The sequence below is a fragment of the Oncorhynchus gorbuscha genome, linkage group LG22, assembly GCF_021184085.1.
Source record: "Oncorhynchus gorbuscha isolate QuinsamMale2020 ecotype Even-year linkage group LG22, OgorEven_v1.0, whole genome shotgun sequence".
Lineage (NCBI taxonomy): Eukaryota > Metazoa > Chordata > Actinopteri > Salmoniformes > Salmonidae > Oncorhynchus > Oncorhynchus gorbuscha.
In genome coordinates this window covers 2988944-3003064 of record NC_060194.1, presented here as the reverse complement: position 1 = coordinate 3003064, position 14121 = coordinate 2988944, and the positions used below count along the sequence as shown (strand labels likewise).

General features: G+C 42.1%; 1 protein-coding gene across 2 annotated transcripts in view; it reads left to right on the top strand.

The window, feature by feature from the left end:
- The window catches only part of adcy8 (adenylate cyclase 8 (brain)), a 254215-nt gene that overhangs the window by 60594 nt on the left and 179500 nt on the right, over positions 1-14121 (top strand). The gene's annotated exons all lie outside the window — the stretch shown is intronic.

Below are 14121 nucleotides of genomic sequence, written 5' to 3'. Positions count from 1 at the left end.
TTAACCAGGTAGGCCAGTTGAGAACACCTTTATTTCACCAGGTAGACTAGTTGAGAACACCTTTATTTAACCAGGTAGGCCAGTTGAGAACACCTTTATTTCACCAGGTAGGCTAGTTGAGAACACCTTTATTTAACCAGGTAGGCCAGTTGAGAACACCTTTATTTAACCAGGTAGGCTAGTTGAGAACACCTTTATTTAACCAGGTAGGCTAGTTGAGAACAACTTTATTTAACCAGGTAGGCTAGTTGAGAACACCTTTATTTAACCAGGTAGGCTAGTTGAGAACACCTTTATTTAACCAGGTAGGCCAGTTGAGAACACCTTTATTTAACCAGGTAGGCTAGTTGAGAACACCTTTATTTAACCAGGTAGGCTAGTTGAGAACAACTTTATTTAACCAGGTAGGCTAGTTGAGAACACCTTTATTTAACCAGGTAGGCTAGTTGAGAACACCTTTATTTAACCAGGTAGGCCAGTTGAGAACACCTTTATTTCACCAGGTAGACTAGTTGAGAACACCTTTATTTAACCAGGTAGGCTAGTTGAGAACACCTTTATTTAACCAGGTAGGCCAGTTGAGAACACCTTTATTTAACCAGGTAGGCTAGTTGAGAACACCTTTATTTAACCAGGTAGGCTAGTTGAGAACACCTTTATTTAACCAGGTAGGCTAGTTGAGAACACCTTTATTTAACCAGGTAGGCCAGTTGAGAACAACTTTATTTAACCAGGTAGGCTAGTTGAGAACACCTTTATTTAACCAGGTAGGCTAGTTGAGAACACCTTTATTTAACCAGGTAGGCTAGTTGAGAACACCTTTATTTAACCAGGTAGGCTAGTTGAGAACACCTTTATTTAACCAGGTAGGCTAGTTGAGAACACCTTTATTTAACCAGGTAGGCTAGTTGAGAACACCTTTATTTAACCAGGTAGGCTAGTTGAGAACACCTTTATTTAACCAGGTAGGCTAGTTGAGAACACCTTTATTTAACCAGGTAGACTAGTTGAGAACACCTTTATTTAACCAGGTAGGCTAGTTGAGAACACCTTTATTTAACCAGGTAGGCTAGTTGAGAACACCTTTATTTAACCAGGTAGGCTAGTTGAGAACACCTTTATTTAACCAGGTAGGCTAGTTGAGAACAAGTTCTCATTTGCAACTGCGACCTGGCCAAGATAAAGCATAGCAGTGTGAACAAACAACACATGGAGTAAACAATTAACAAGTCAATAACACAGTAGAAAAAAAGAGAGTCTATATACATTGTGTGCAAAAGGCATGAGGAGGTAGGCGAATAGTTACAATTTTGCAGATTAACACTGGAGTGATAAATGGTAGATGGTCATGTACAGGTAGAGATATTGACGTGCACAAGAACAGAAAAGTAAATAAATATAAACAGTATGGGGATGAGGTAGGTAAAATTGGGTGGGCTATTTACCGATAGACTATGTACAGCTGCATCGATCGGTTAGCTGCTGATAGCAGATGTTTGAAGTTGGTGAGGGAGATTAAAAAAACGTCTCCAACTACAAGATGGGGTCTGTAAAATGTATATAGATTCATAACTTTTGTGAAATGGCACAAATATCTGGCAAATCAAAATCAAACTGGATTGACATCAGAAATAGAGGAAGGCCAGGACTAAAAACAAACAAATTATACCTGTAAAATGTGTATTGTATGTATAAGCTGGACTTAGAAGCCTAAGTGTTATTGTTTATTAGTTTGCTCCAATTGGGGGAGGGGTGTTAGGGTTTGCGGCAAATAAGGAAAGGAGGTATCTTCTAAAAATATGTATGTGTATATAATCAGTGAGAGCTGGTCAAACTTTTAGCTTTTTGACATTCTCAGTGCAGGTGGTAGATAAATCCCTGAAATCCTTAGATCAGAGAAAGCCTGCAGGTCCTGATCATTCTCAGTGCAGGTGGTACATAAAGCCCTGAAATCCTTAGATCAGAGAAAGCCTGCAGGTCCTGATCATTCTCAGTGCAGGTGGTACATAAAGCCCTGAAATCCTTAGATCAGAGAAAGCCTGCAGGTCCTGATCATTCTCAGTGCAGGTGGTACATAAAGCCCTGAAATCCTTAGATCAGAGAAAGCCTGCAGGTCCTGATCATTCTCAGTGCAGGTGGTACATAAAGCCCTGAAATCCTTAGATCAGAGAAAGCCTGCAGGTCCTGATCATTCTCAGTGCAGGTGGTACATAAAGCCCTGAAATCCTTAGATCAGAGAAAGCCTGCAGGTCCTGATCATTCTCAGTGCAGGTGGTACATAAAGCCCTGAAATCCTTAGATCAGAGAAAGCCTGCAGGTCCTGATCATTCTCAGTGCAGGTGGTACATAAAGCCCTGAAATCCTTAGATCAGAGAAAGCCTGCAGGTCCTGATCATTCTCAGTGCAGGTGGTACATAAAGCCCTGAAATCCTTAGATCAGAGAAAGCCTGCAGGTCCTGATCATTCTCAGTGCAGGTGGTACATAAAGCCCTGAAATCCTTAGATCAGAGAAAGCCTGCAGGTCCTGATCATTCTCAGTGCAGGTGGTACATAAAGCCCTGAAATCCTTAGATCAGAGAAAGACTGCAGGTCCTCATCTTCTGGATCCCTGCTTTTTAAATCTGGCAGCTGATTTCATAGCTGAACCACTTACATCTCTGTTCAATCTAACCCTGGAATGTAATGACATTCCAAAGATCTGGAAATCAGCATTTGTCCTACCACTTTTAAAAGGGGGAGATCCAACTCTTTTAATTGATTATAGGCCAATCTCAAAGCTGTCACCCCTGGTGAAAATACTTGAAACCCTTGTGAGTGAACAGCTAAAATAATTTGTATTTACTAACTCTATTTTATCAATGTACCAATCGGGCTTAAGGAAGAAGCATAGCACAATTACAGCAGCCATGAAGGTTTTAAATGATATCACTGAAGCCATTGACTAAAAACAGCACTGTGTCTCACTTTTTATTGATCTCTCTAAGGCTTTTGATACAGTTGATCATGCTATACTAAGGCAGAGATTGTCGAGTGTAGGTCTTTTCGGAGCATGCAGTTGCATGGTTTGCTAACTATCTGTCTGATAGAACTCAGTGCACTCAATTTGATGGGCTTATGTCTGTTAAATTGTCTGTCTGTAATGGTGTGCCCCAAGGCTCTGGACTTGGTCCTCTCTTATTCACTATTAATATAAATGATTTAGATAAAAATGTCCAAAATGAGCAACTTCATTTTTATGCTGATGATACTGTTATTTACTGTTGTGCCTCATCTCTTACAAAATCTTTCCAGAACCTGCAAACTGCTTTTTATACTGTTTAACATACCTTGTGTCAATTGAAGCGTATCCTCAATACTGACAAAGCTAAACTAATGGTGTTTTCTAAAGCAAGAAATAGACCTCTGAACTTTTCACCTATTATTACCTGTCAGGGCATTAAGATTGAGACTGTAACCTCATATTCAACAATTTACAAAAAAATTGAAGCTGAAATTGGGATTTTATTTTAGGATTAAGGCATGTCTTTCTTTTGAAGCCAGTATCAGCTACATTTATGCCTTTACTAGACTATGGGGATATTTTATATATGAATGCTTCCGCTCAGTGTTTGACACCCTTTACCATGGCACTTTGAGATTTATTTTAAACTTTTAAATTTCAAAACCCTTACGCACCACTGCACTTTGTATACCAGGGTTGGCTAGTCTTCTCTAGTCACTCGTAGGCTCAGTCACTGGGTATAATTTTAATTACAAAGCCATTTTAGGTTTACATCTTTTTTATTTGGGCATTTTTATTGTTCAGAAATGTGGTGGGTCGTCTCTTCGTTCGCTGGACTTTATCCTGCTAACTGTTCCAAATGTCCAAACTGAATTTGGTAAAAGGGTTTTTATGTACTCTGCGCCATCGTCTTGGAACGCCTTACAAAATACTTTTAAACTGGAAGAACTTGTCCCGATTGGTATTTCTAAATCACTGATGAATGCTCTTGAGACTAATTCCCTGACGTGTCAATGTTTTTAATTTGCTGTTTTTGGTTTTTACTAGAAAATTTTTCATGTTGTTTGTCTGTAATTTTTGTAATGACTTGGTGCTGCCTATCCTGGCCAGAATGCTCTTGAAAAAGAGATTTTAAATCTCAATGAGCCCTACCTGGTTAAATAAAGGTTTAACAATAATAATAAAAACATATGCATATAGGTATGTGTATGTATCTATATATATATATATATATATATATATATATATATATATATATATATATATATATATATATATATATATATATATATATATAAATACACTGCTCAAAAAAATTAAGGGAACACTTAAACAACACAATGTAACTCCAAGTCAATCACACTTCTGAGACTGCTGTGTCTGTCAGCGTAGTGTCCAGAGCATGGAGGCGGTACCAGGAGACAGGCCAGTGCACCAGGAGACGTGGAGGAGGCCGTAGGAGTGGAACAACCCAGCAGCAGCACCGCTACCTCCGCCTTTGTGCAAGGATGAGCAGAAGGACCACTGCCAGAGCCCTGCAAAATGACCTCCAGCAGGCCACAAATGTGCATGTGTCTGCTCAAACAGTCAGAAACAGACTCCATGAGGGTGGTATGAGGGCCCGACGTCCACAGGTGGGGGTTGTGCTTACAGCCTAACACCGTGTAGGACAATTGGCTTTTGCCAGAGAACATCAAGATTGGAAAATTCGCCACTGATGCCCTGTGCTCTTCACAGATGAAAGCAGGTTCACACTGAGCACATGTGACAAATGTGACAGTCTGGAGACGCCGTGGAGAACGTTCTGCTGCCTGCAACATCCTCCAGCATGACCGGTTTGGAGGTGGGTCAGTCATGGTGTGGGGTGGCATTTCTTTGGGGGGCCACACAGCCCTCCATGTGCTCGCCAGAGGTTGCCTGACTGCCATTAGGTACCGAGATGAGATCCTCAGACCCCTTGTGAGACCATATGCTGCTGCGGTTGGCCCTGGGTTCCTCCTAATGCAAGACAATGCTAGATCTCATGTGGCTGGAGTGTGTCAGCAGTTCCTGAAAGAGGAAGGCATTGATGCTATGGACTGGCCCGCCCGTTCCCCAGACCTGAATCCAATTGAGCACATATGGGACATCATGTCTCGCTCCATCCACCACAGACTGTCCAGAAGTTGGCGGATGCTTTAGTCCAGGTCTGGGAGGAGATCCCTCTGGAGACCATCCGCCACCTCGTCAGGAGCATGCCCAGGCATTCATACAGGCACGTAGAGGCCACACACACTACTGAGCCTCATTTTGACTTAAGGACATTACATCAAAGTTGGATCAGCCTGTTGTGTGGTTTTCCACTTTAATTTTGAGTGTGACTCCAAATCCCGACCTCCATGGGTTGATAAATTTGATTTCCATTGATCATTTTTGTGTGATTTTTTTGTGTGATTTTGTTGTCAGAACATTCAACTATGTAAAGAAAAAAGTATTTAATAAGAATATTTCATTCATTCAGATGTCTTACTTTAGTGTTCCCTTTATTTTGTTGAGCGGTGTATATATATATATTTACCCCAAAAATATATATGGGGGATTGGAAATGATGCAGACAATTACATTGATGGAAGCGAAAATATGACATCTCAGCGCAAATCATGTTTAATCCAACATCTGTCTTTCCCAAGCCAATCATATGCACCCCTAAGTCTCTTAAACCAAAACAATGATATAGAAACAATTCAACAGCTCTGTTCATTAAATGTCTGCCTGAAGCTCTCTGAATGTTTCACCACACTGAACACACCCCAGATAAGTGAGCCAATCAGCTTGCAATGCTGTAACTGGCCAGATCAGATACACCACAGCTCCCCTGAGCCAATCAATTTCACCATATAGCACTCCTGCAACAGTCTGCTTGCTTAGCTTGGCTCTCTTGGGATGGGAAACCCTCCATGTCTACAGGCCTATGTCCCTCATGTATCTGTATTAGCACTACTTTCCCTAAGTGAGCTAGTATACCTCATGGGTGGAGAGAGTAAGCTCTACCTAATCTCACTAGAGTAAATTCTACAGCCCTTGCTAGATAGGCTTCAAGGAAATGTAAGATCACTGACCTAGGGAAAATAAACTAGGGTTGAAATCTTAGCTTGAATTCCCAGGTTGGGAGTAATGCATGGCTTTCAACTTGAATAGCCACTGTAAATCCCATGTTTGTACTGTGTAAAAATGTATCATAGTGTACTTCTTAGAAGCTAGTACAGCAGAGTCCCTGCCCATCTTCCGAAAAAATCGAAAACCCTGCATATGGATACATTTTTTTCATAACTTTACCACCCAAATAAACCTTACCCATAGCTAGCTTTTGGTTGTGTTCTGTTCTGGTATAAAATGGCCTTTCCATAGTCTGCAGATGATGTGCTGAATTTTGCTCAGGATACCTCGTCATACAGTTGATCACAATAATGCATTTCCATTTACATCGCTGCGTACACAAAATGTATTGGCATTCACATACTGATTAAGAGGCATTTGTATCCTTATTGATTATTTATTGTCAGCTTAGATGTCAGTGTTACACACTGAATAGGACGCCATTTGAGGCACAGACTGGGTATTTCTGCAACCTGGCCGGGAGACATGGTTTGCCATGTAGAAATATTTTCTCGACAGTTGTCATTGGGCATAGGTGTTAAGTGGAAGTTAAGCCAGGAACCATTTCATGTAGAATGCAAATGGCATTCTGTCTGGTCCGTTGAGCACTCTTATGGCAGAGTGAAATGGTAAGCTACACTGCTGAAATATTGATGTGATGGGGGATCGTCTGTATTCCCTGACAGAACTGGCAGTTTGCCTAACCTACTCATCTCAAAGGTAGCGACTTCATAATTAGCGCACTAGTGTAGCCAGCCAACAACCTGCTAGCAGCTAGAATAACACTGGACACTAGCTGTAACACCTGAGCTGGTCTAGTTTCACACCTGTAAAAACAACAACCATTCTTTTCACAGTTTATCATTGGTGTACGAATTGTTACCTTGTTGCTAACTGCTAATACTATGTTGCGTGATGGAAACATCCTGGTCTTGCCTTCACAGATGGAGGATTATGTATGATGTGTACAAAAGCTTAACAAGACATCCAGATCACTGGCATTCTTCTTTCATGAAGATATCTGTGCTGTTGGCCTTTGCAGCGAGAGACGAGGCTTGCTCTTTCCAAAATAACATGGCCGCTGCTGTAATTGCCATGGCATGGACGGTTATCATTTTGTCCTCCGAGGGGGACGGCGATCATGAGGGAATTATAGTAGCAAATTGAATGTATGATGGCCCCCTCGGCGCCTCACAACAACAACATGCTTAACAACATGCTGTTTATGTCATACTGCCGCGTGTGTGCGTGTGTGTGTGTGTGTGTGTGTGTGTGTGTGTGTGTGTGTGTGTGTGTGTGTGTGTGTGTGTGTGTGTGTGTGTGCGTGCGTGCGTGCGTGCGTGCGTGCGTGCGTGCGTGCGTGCGTGCGTGCGTGCGTGCGTGCGTGTGATTGCATTTGCTAGGTGCTGGTTTTCTTAAGAGCGCTTTTGTACACAAGGACAGAATTGACGATGGCCAGAAGTGGTGGCGGAACATCCTTGTGAAAGACAAACTCTTGTGAATGCATTGCATTGTCAGCAGTGGTGACCCTGCCTAAACGAACCAATAGCTAGCTGTCTTTCGTAATAAGTGTCTTTTTGCAAATATTCTACAGTCCATACAGACCATATGCATTTGAACAGTAAAACTAACATTTTATTTTGGTTCTTTACTCCAGCATTTTATATTTTAAATTAAATTATGAGGTGACAGTCCAGAATGAAAATTTAAATAGTGCCTTCGGAAAGTATTCAGACCCCTTGACTTTTTCCACATTTTGTTACGTTACAGCCATTTTCAAAAAATGACTAAATTGTTTTTTCCCCCTCATTAATCTACACACAATACACCATAATGACAAAGCAAATATTACATTTACATAAGTATTCAGCACCTTTGGCAGTGATTACAGCATCAAGTCTTTTTGGGTATGACGCTACACGCTTGGCACACCTGTATATGGGAAGTTTCTCCCATTGTTCTCTCAGGTTGGGTGGGGAGCGTTGCTGAACAGTTATTTTCAGGTCTCTCCAGAGATATTCGTTCAGGTTGAAGTCCGGGCTCTGGCTGGGCAACTCAAGGACATTCAGAGACTTGTCCCAAAGCCACTCCTGCGTTGTCTTGGCTGTGTGCTTAGGGTTGTTGTCCTGTTGGAAGGTGAACCTTTGCCCCAGTCTGAGGTCCTGAGCGCTCTGGAACGTTTTTTTTTATCTCTCTGTACTTCGCTTCATTTATCTTTGCCTCAATCCTGACTAAATCATAATCAAATAAAATGTATTTATCTAGGCCTTCGTACACATCAGCTGATATCTCAAAGTGCTGTACAGAAACCCAGCCTTAAACCCCAAACAGCAAGCAATGCAGGTGTAGAAGCACGGTGGCTAGGAAAAACTCCCTAGAAAGGCCAAAACCTAGGGAGAAACCGGGCTATGTGGGGTGGCCAGTGCTCTTCTGGCTGTGCTGGGTGGAGATTATAACAGAACATGGCCAAGATGTTCAAATGTTCATAAATAAATAAATAATAATAATCACAGGCAGAACAGTTGAAACTGGAGCAGCAGCACGGCCAGGTGGACTATGGACAGCAAGGAGTCATCATGCCAGGTAGTCCTGAGGCATGGTCCTAGGGCTCAGGTCCTCCGAGAGAGAGAAAGAAAGAGAGAATTAGAGAGAGCATACTTAAATTCACACAGGACACTGGATAGGACAGGAGAAGTACTCCAGATATAACAAACTGACCCTAGCCCCCTGACATGAACTACTGCAGCATAAATACTGGAGGCTGAGACAGGAGGGGTGAGAAGACACTGTGGCCCCATCCAATGATACCCTCAGACAGGGCCATACAGAAAGTATATAACCCCACCCACTTTGCCAAAACACATCCCCCACACCACTAGAGGGATATCTTCAACCACCAACTTACCATCCTGAGACAAGGCCGAGTATAGCCCACAAAGATCTCCACCACAGCACAACCCAAGGGGGGGGGGTGCCAACCCAGACAGGAAGATCACATCAGTGACTCAACCCACTCAAGTAACGCACCACTCCTAGGGACGGCATGAAAGAGCACCAGTAAGCCAGTGATTCAGCCCCTGTAATAGGGTTAGAGGCAGAGAATCCCAGTGGAAAGAGGGGAACCGGCCAGGCAGAGACCTTCATGGGTAGGCAGACCGTGGGTAGGCAGACCATTCCATAAAAATGGAGCTCTATAGGAGAAAGCCCTGCCTCCAGCTGTTTGCTTAGAAATTCTAGGGACAATTAGGAGGCCTGCGTCTTGTGACCGTAGCGTACGTGTAGGTATGTACGGCAGGACCAAATCAGAGAGATAGGTAGGAGCAAGCCCATGTAATGCTCTGTAGGTTAGCAGTAAAACCTTGAAATCAGCCCTTGCCTTGACAGGAAGCCAGTGTAGGGAGGCTAGCACTGGAGTAATATGATCAAAATTTTGGGGTTCTAGTCAGGATTCTAGCAGCCGTATTTAGCACTAACTGAAGTTTATTTAGTGCTTTATCCGGGTAGCCGGAAAGTAGAGCATTGCAGTAGTCTAACCTAGAAGTAACAAAAGCATGGATTCATTTTTCTGTATCATTTTTGGACAGAAAGTTTCTGATTTTTGCAATGTTACATAGATGTTAAAACAGCTGTCCTTGAAACAGTCTTGATATGTTCGTCAAAAGAGAGATCAGGGTCCAGAGTAACGCCGAGGTCCTTCACAGTTTTATTTGAGACGATTGTACAACCATTAAGATTAATTGTCAGATTCAACAGAAGATCTCTTTGTTTCTTGGGACCTAGAACAAGCATCTCTGTTTTGTCTGAGTTTAAAAGTAGATAGTTTGCAGCCATCCACTTCCTTATGTCTGAAACACAGGCTTCTAGCGAGGGCAATTTTGGGGCTTCAGCATGTTTCATTGAAATGTACAGCTGTGTGTCATCCGCATAGCAGTGAAAGTTAACATTATGTTTTCGAATGAGATCCCCAAGAGGTAAAATATATAGTGAAAACAATAGTGGTCCTAAAACGGAACCTTGAGGAACACCGAAATGTTCAGTTGATTTGTCAGAGGACAAACCATTCATGTAGACAAACTGATATCCTTCCGACAGATAAGATCTAAACCAGGCCAGAACTTGTCCATGTAGACCAATATGGGTTTCCAATCCCTCCGAAAGAATGTGGTGATCAATGGTATCAAAAGCAGCACTAAGGTCTAGGAGCACGAGGACAGATGCAAAGCCTCGGTCTGATGCCATTAAAAGGTAATTTACCACCTTCACAAGTGCAGTCTCAGTTCTATGATGGGGTCTAAAACCAGACTGAAGCATTTCGTATGCATTGTTTGTCTTCAGGAAGGCAGTGAGTTGCTGCGCAACAGCCTTTTCTAAAATGTTTGAGAGGAATGGAAGATTCGATATAGGCCGATAGTTTTTTACATTTTCTGGGTCAAGGTTTGGCTTTTTCAAGAGGCTTTATTACTGCCACTTTTAGTGAGTTTGGTAAACATCCGGTGGATAGAGAGCAGTTTATTATGTTCAACATAGGAGGGCCAAGCACAGGAAGCAGCTCTTTCAGTAGTTTAGTTGGAATAGGGTCCAGTATGCAGCTTGAAGGTTTAGAGGCCATGATTATTTTCATCATTGTGTCAAGATATATAGTACTAAAACACTTGAGTGTCTCTCTTGATCCTATGTCCTGGCAGAGTTGTGCAGACTCAGGACAACTGAGCTTTGAAGGAATACGCAGATTTAAAGAGGAGTCCGTAATTTGCTTTCTAATAATCATGATCTTTTCCTCAAAGAACTTCATGAATTTATTACTGCTGAAGTGAAAGCCATCCTCTCTTGGGGAATGCTGCTTTTTAGTTAGCTTTGCGACAGTATCAAAAAAAGGAATTTCGGATTGTTCTTATTTTCCTCAATTAAGTTGGAAAAATAGGATGATTGACCATCAGTAACGGCTCTTCGATACTGCACGGTATTGTCTTTCCAAGCTCGTCGGAAGACTTCCAGTTTGGTGTGGCGCCATTTCTGTTCCAATTTTCTGGAAGCTTGGGTTCTGTATACTAGGGAGCTAGTTTCTTATGAGAAATGTTTTTAGTTTTTAGGGGTGCAACTGCATCTAGGGTATTGCGCAAGGTTAAATTGACAGTTCGGTGGTTAACTGATTTTTGTCCTCTGGCGTCCTTGGGTAGACAGAGGGTGTCTGGAAGGACATCAAGGAATCTTTGTGTTGTCTGTGAATTTATAGCATGACTTTTGATGTTCCTTGGTTGGGGTCTGAGCAGATTATTTGTTGCAATTCCAAACGTAATAGTATGGTGGTCCGATAGTCCAGGATTATGGAGAAAAACATTAAGATCCACAACATTTATTCTATGGGACAAAACTAGGTCCAGAGTATGACTGTGACAGTGAGTAGGTCTGGAGACATGTTGGACAAAACCCACTGAGTTGATGATGGCTTCGAAAGCCTTTTGGAATGGGTCTGTTGACTTTTCCATGTGAATATTAAAGTCACCAAAAATTAGAAAATGATCTGCTATGACTACAAGGTCCGATAGAAATTCAGGGAACTCAATGTGGAATGCTGTATATGGCCAAGGAGGCCTGTAAACAGTAGCTATAAAAAGTGATTGAGTAGGCTACATAGATTTCATGACTAGAAGCTCAAAAGACGAAAACGTCATTTTTTTTAGTTGTAAATTGAAATTCGCTATCGTAAATTTACATTTACATTTAAGTCATTTAGCAGACGCTCTTATCCAGAGCGACTTACAATGCTGCAACACCTCCGCCTTTACGGGATGCACGGGGGATATGGTCACTAGTGTAGCCAGGAGGTGAGGCCTCATTTAACACATTAAATTCATCAGGCTTAAGCCATGTTTCAGTCAGGCCAATCACATCAAGATTATGATCAGTGATTAGTTCATTGACTATAATTGCCATTGAAGTAAGGGATCTAACATTAAGTAGTCCTATTTTGAGATGTGAGGTATCACGATCTCTTTCAATAATGTCAGGAATCGAGGAGGTCTTTATCCTAGTGAGATTGCTAAGGCGAACACCGCCATGTTTGGTTTTGCCCAACCTAGGTCGAGGCACAGACACGGTCTCAATGGGGATAGCTGAGCTGACTACACTGACTGTGCTAGTGGCAGACTCCACTATGCTGGCTAACAGCCTGCTGCCTGCCTGCACCCTACTTCATTGTGGAGCTAGAGGAGTTAAAACACTGTCTATGTTGGTAGATAAGATGGAGTCTGACACTTGGTCCTGTTTGTGGGTGAGTCCCAGAAAGAGGGACAATTATCTACAAATTATATATTTTGGGAGGGGCAGAAAACAGTTTTCAACCAGTGATTGAGTTGTGAGACTCAATGTAGAGCTCATCACTCCCCCTAACTGGGGGGGCCCAGAGACAATTACCCGATGCAGACACATCTCTCTAGCTGATTTACACGCTGCAGCTATGTTGCGCTTGGTGATCTCTGACTGTTTCACCCTAACATTGTTGGTGCCGACGTGGTTAACAATACTAGTCTCCCAGTCCCTGCCTCTAAAAAACATCCCCACAGCATGATGCTGCCACCACCATGCTTCACTGTAGGGATGGTACCAGGTTTTCTCCAGCCATGATACTTGGCATTCAGGCCAAAGTGTTCAATCTTGGTTTCATCAGACCAGAGAATCTTGTTTCTCATTGTCTAAGAGTGTTTAGGTGCCTTTTGGCAAACTCCAAGAAGGCTGTCATATGCCTTTTACTGAGGAGTGGATTCCGTCTGGCCACTCTACCATAAAGGCCTGATTGGTGTAGTACTGCAGAGATGGTTGTCCTTCTGGAAGTTTCTCCCATCTCCACAGAGTAACTCTAGAGTTCTGTCAGAGTGACCATCGGGTTCTTGGTAACATCCCAGACCAAGGCCTTTCTCCCCCGATTGCTCAGTTTGGCTGGGGGGTCAGCTCTAGGAAGAGTCTTGGTGGTTCCAAACTTATTCAATTTAAGAATGATGGAGGAGGCCACTGTGTTCTCGGGGACCTTCAATGCTGCAGAAATGTTTTGGTACTCTATCATAATGGGGTATTGTGGCTAAATTGTTGACAATTCTATTTTTTTAAATACATTTTAGAATAAGACCGTAACAAAATGTGGAAAAAGTCAAGGGATCTGAAAACTTTCCGAAAACACTGTTTTACCAGTCAGACATAATAGCATTTTATGTTTCTAGACCCCCCATTTGAATAAGTCAACTGAGTGTATCTGGATGATTTGGCTAGATGAAGTTTGTAACTCTACAAATTCTTTGGATGCGTTTTGGGTATGTTTGTGGTCATGTCTTGCCCAATACTAACTGAATGGTGAATGATCTATTCTATGTGCGCTATTTCTATGTTTCCCGTTCTTAAATGTGGTCTTCTCACTCTAAACATGCAAAAAACACTTGAAACAGTCTATACATTGTGTGCAGACACGCACACAAGCACACACTCAGGCATCCATTCACATGTACGTCATGTGTCCTATCTTCAGAAGACTTTCCTTGTCATGTTGTTTTGGCCCTTCCTCTTTGTCTTTGAACAGGAAAAGAGAGAGATGGTAGCAGGTGTTGGTGCTTGTCCAGGCTTGTTAATGCCTGCTTTGGGGGATAGATACCCAGTCTCTTGAGAATCACTTGTCTCACATTGTATACAACCAGTAATGGTTCAAATGTATTAATGATGGCATCAGGTTTCATCAGGATTTTGTTTTCTTCTATGGGGACGTTTTGTCTCTATTTATTTCTGGCGTCTCGGATATTTCCTGGTGTGTGAAAGTTGAGAGCTTAATTTATTTCATGAACACCTGACTCAACAAAGCAGTGTGGTAAATTTAGATATTTCACAGCAGTGTATAATTACATATGGTTAATTCGTTTTATGACAAATAATTGCTTGTGGATGAAGTGGAAAGGCAGGCAATGTCACAATCAATTTCAATCTGACACCAGGTTAAACCTGAT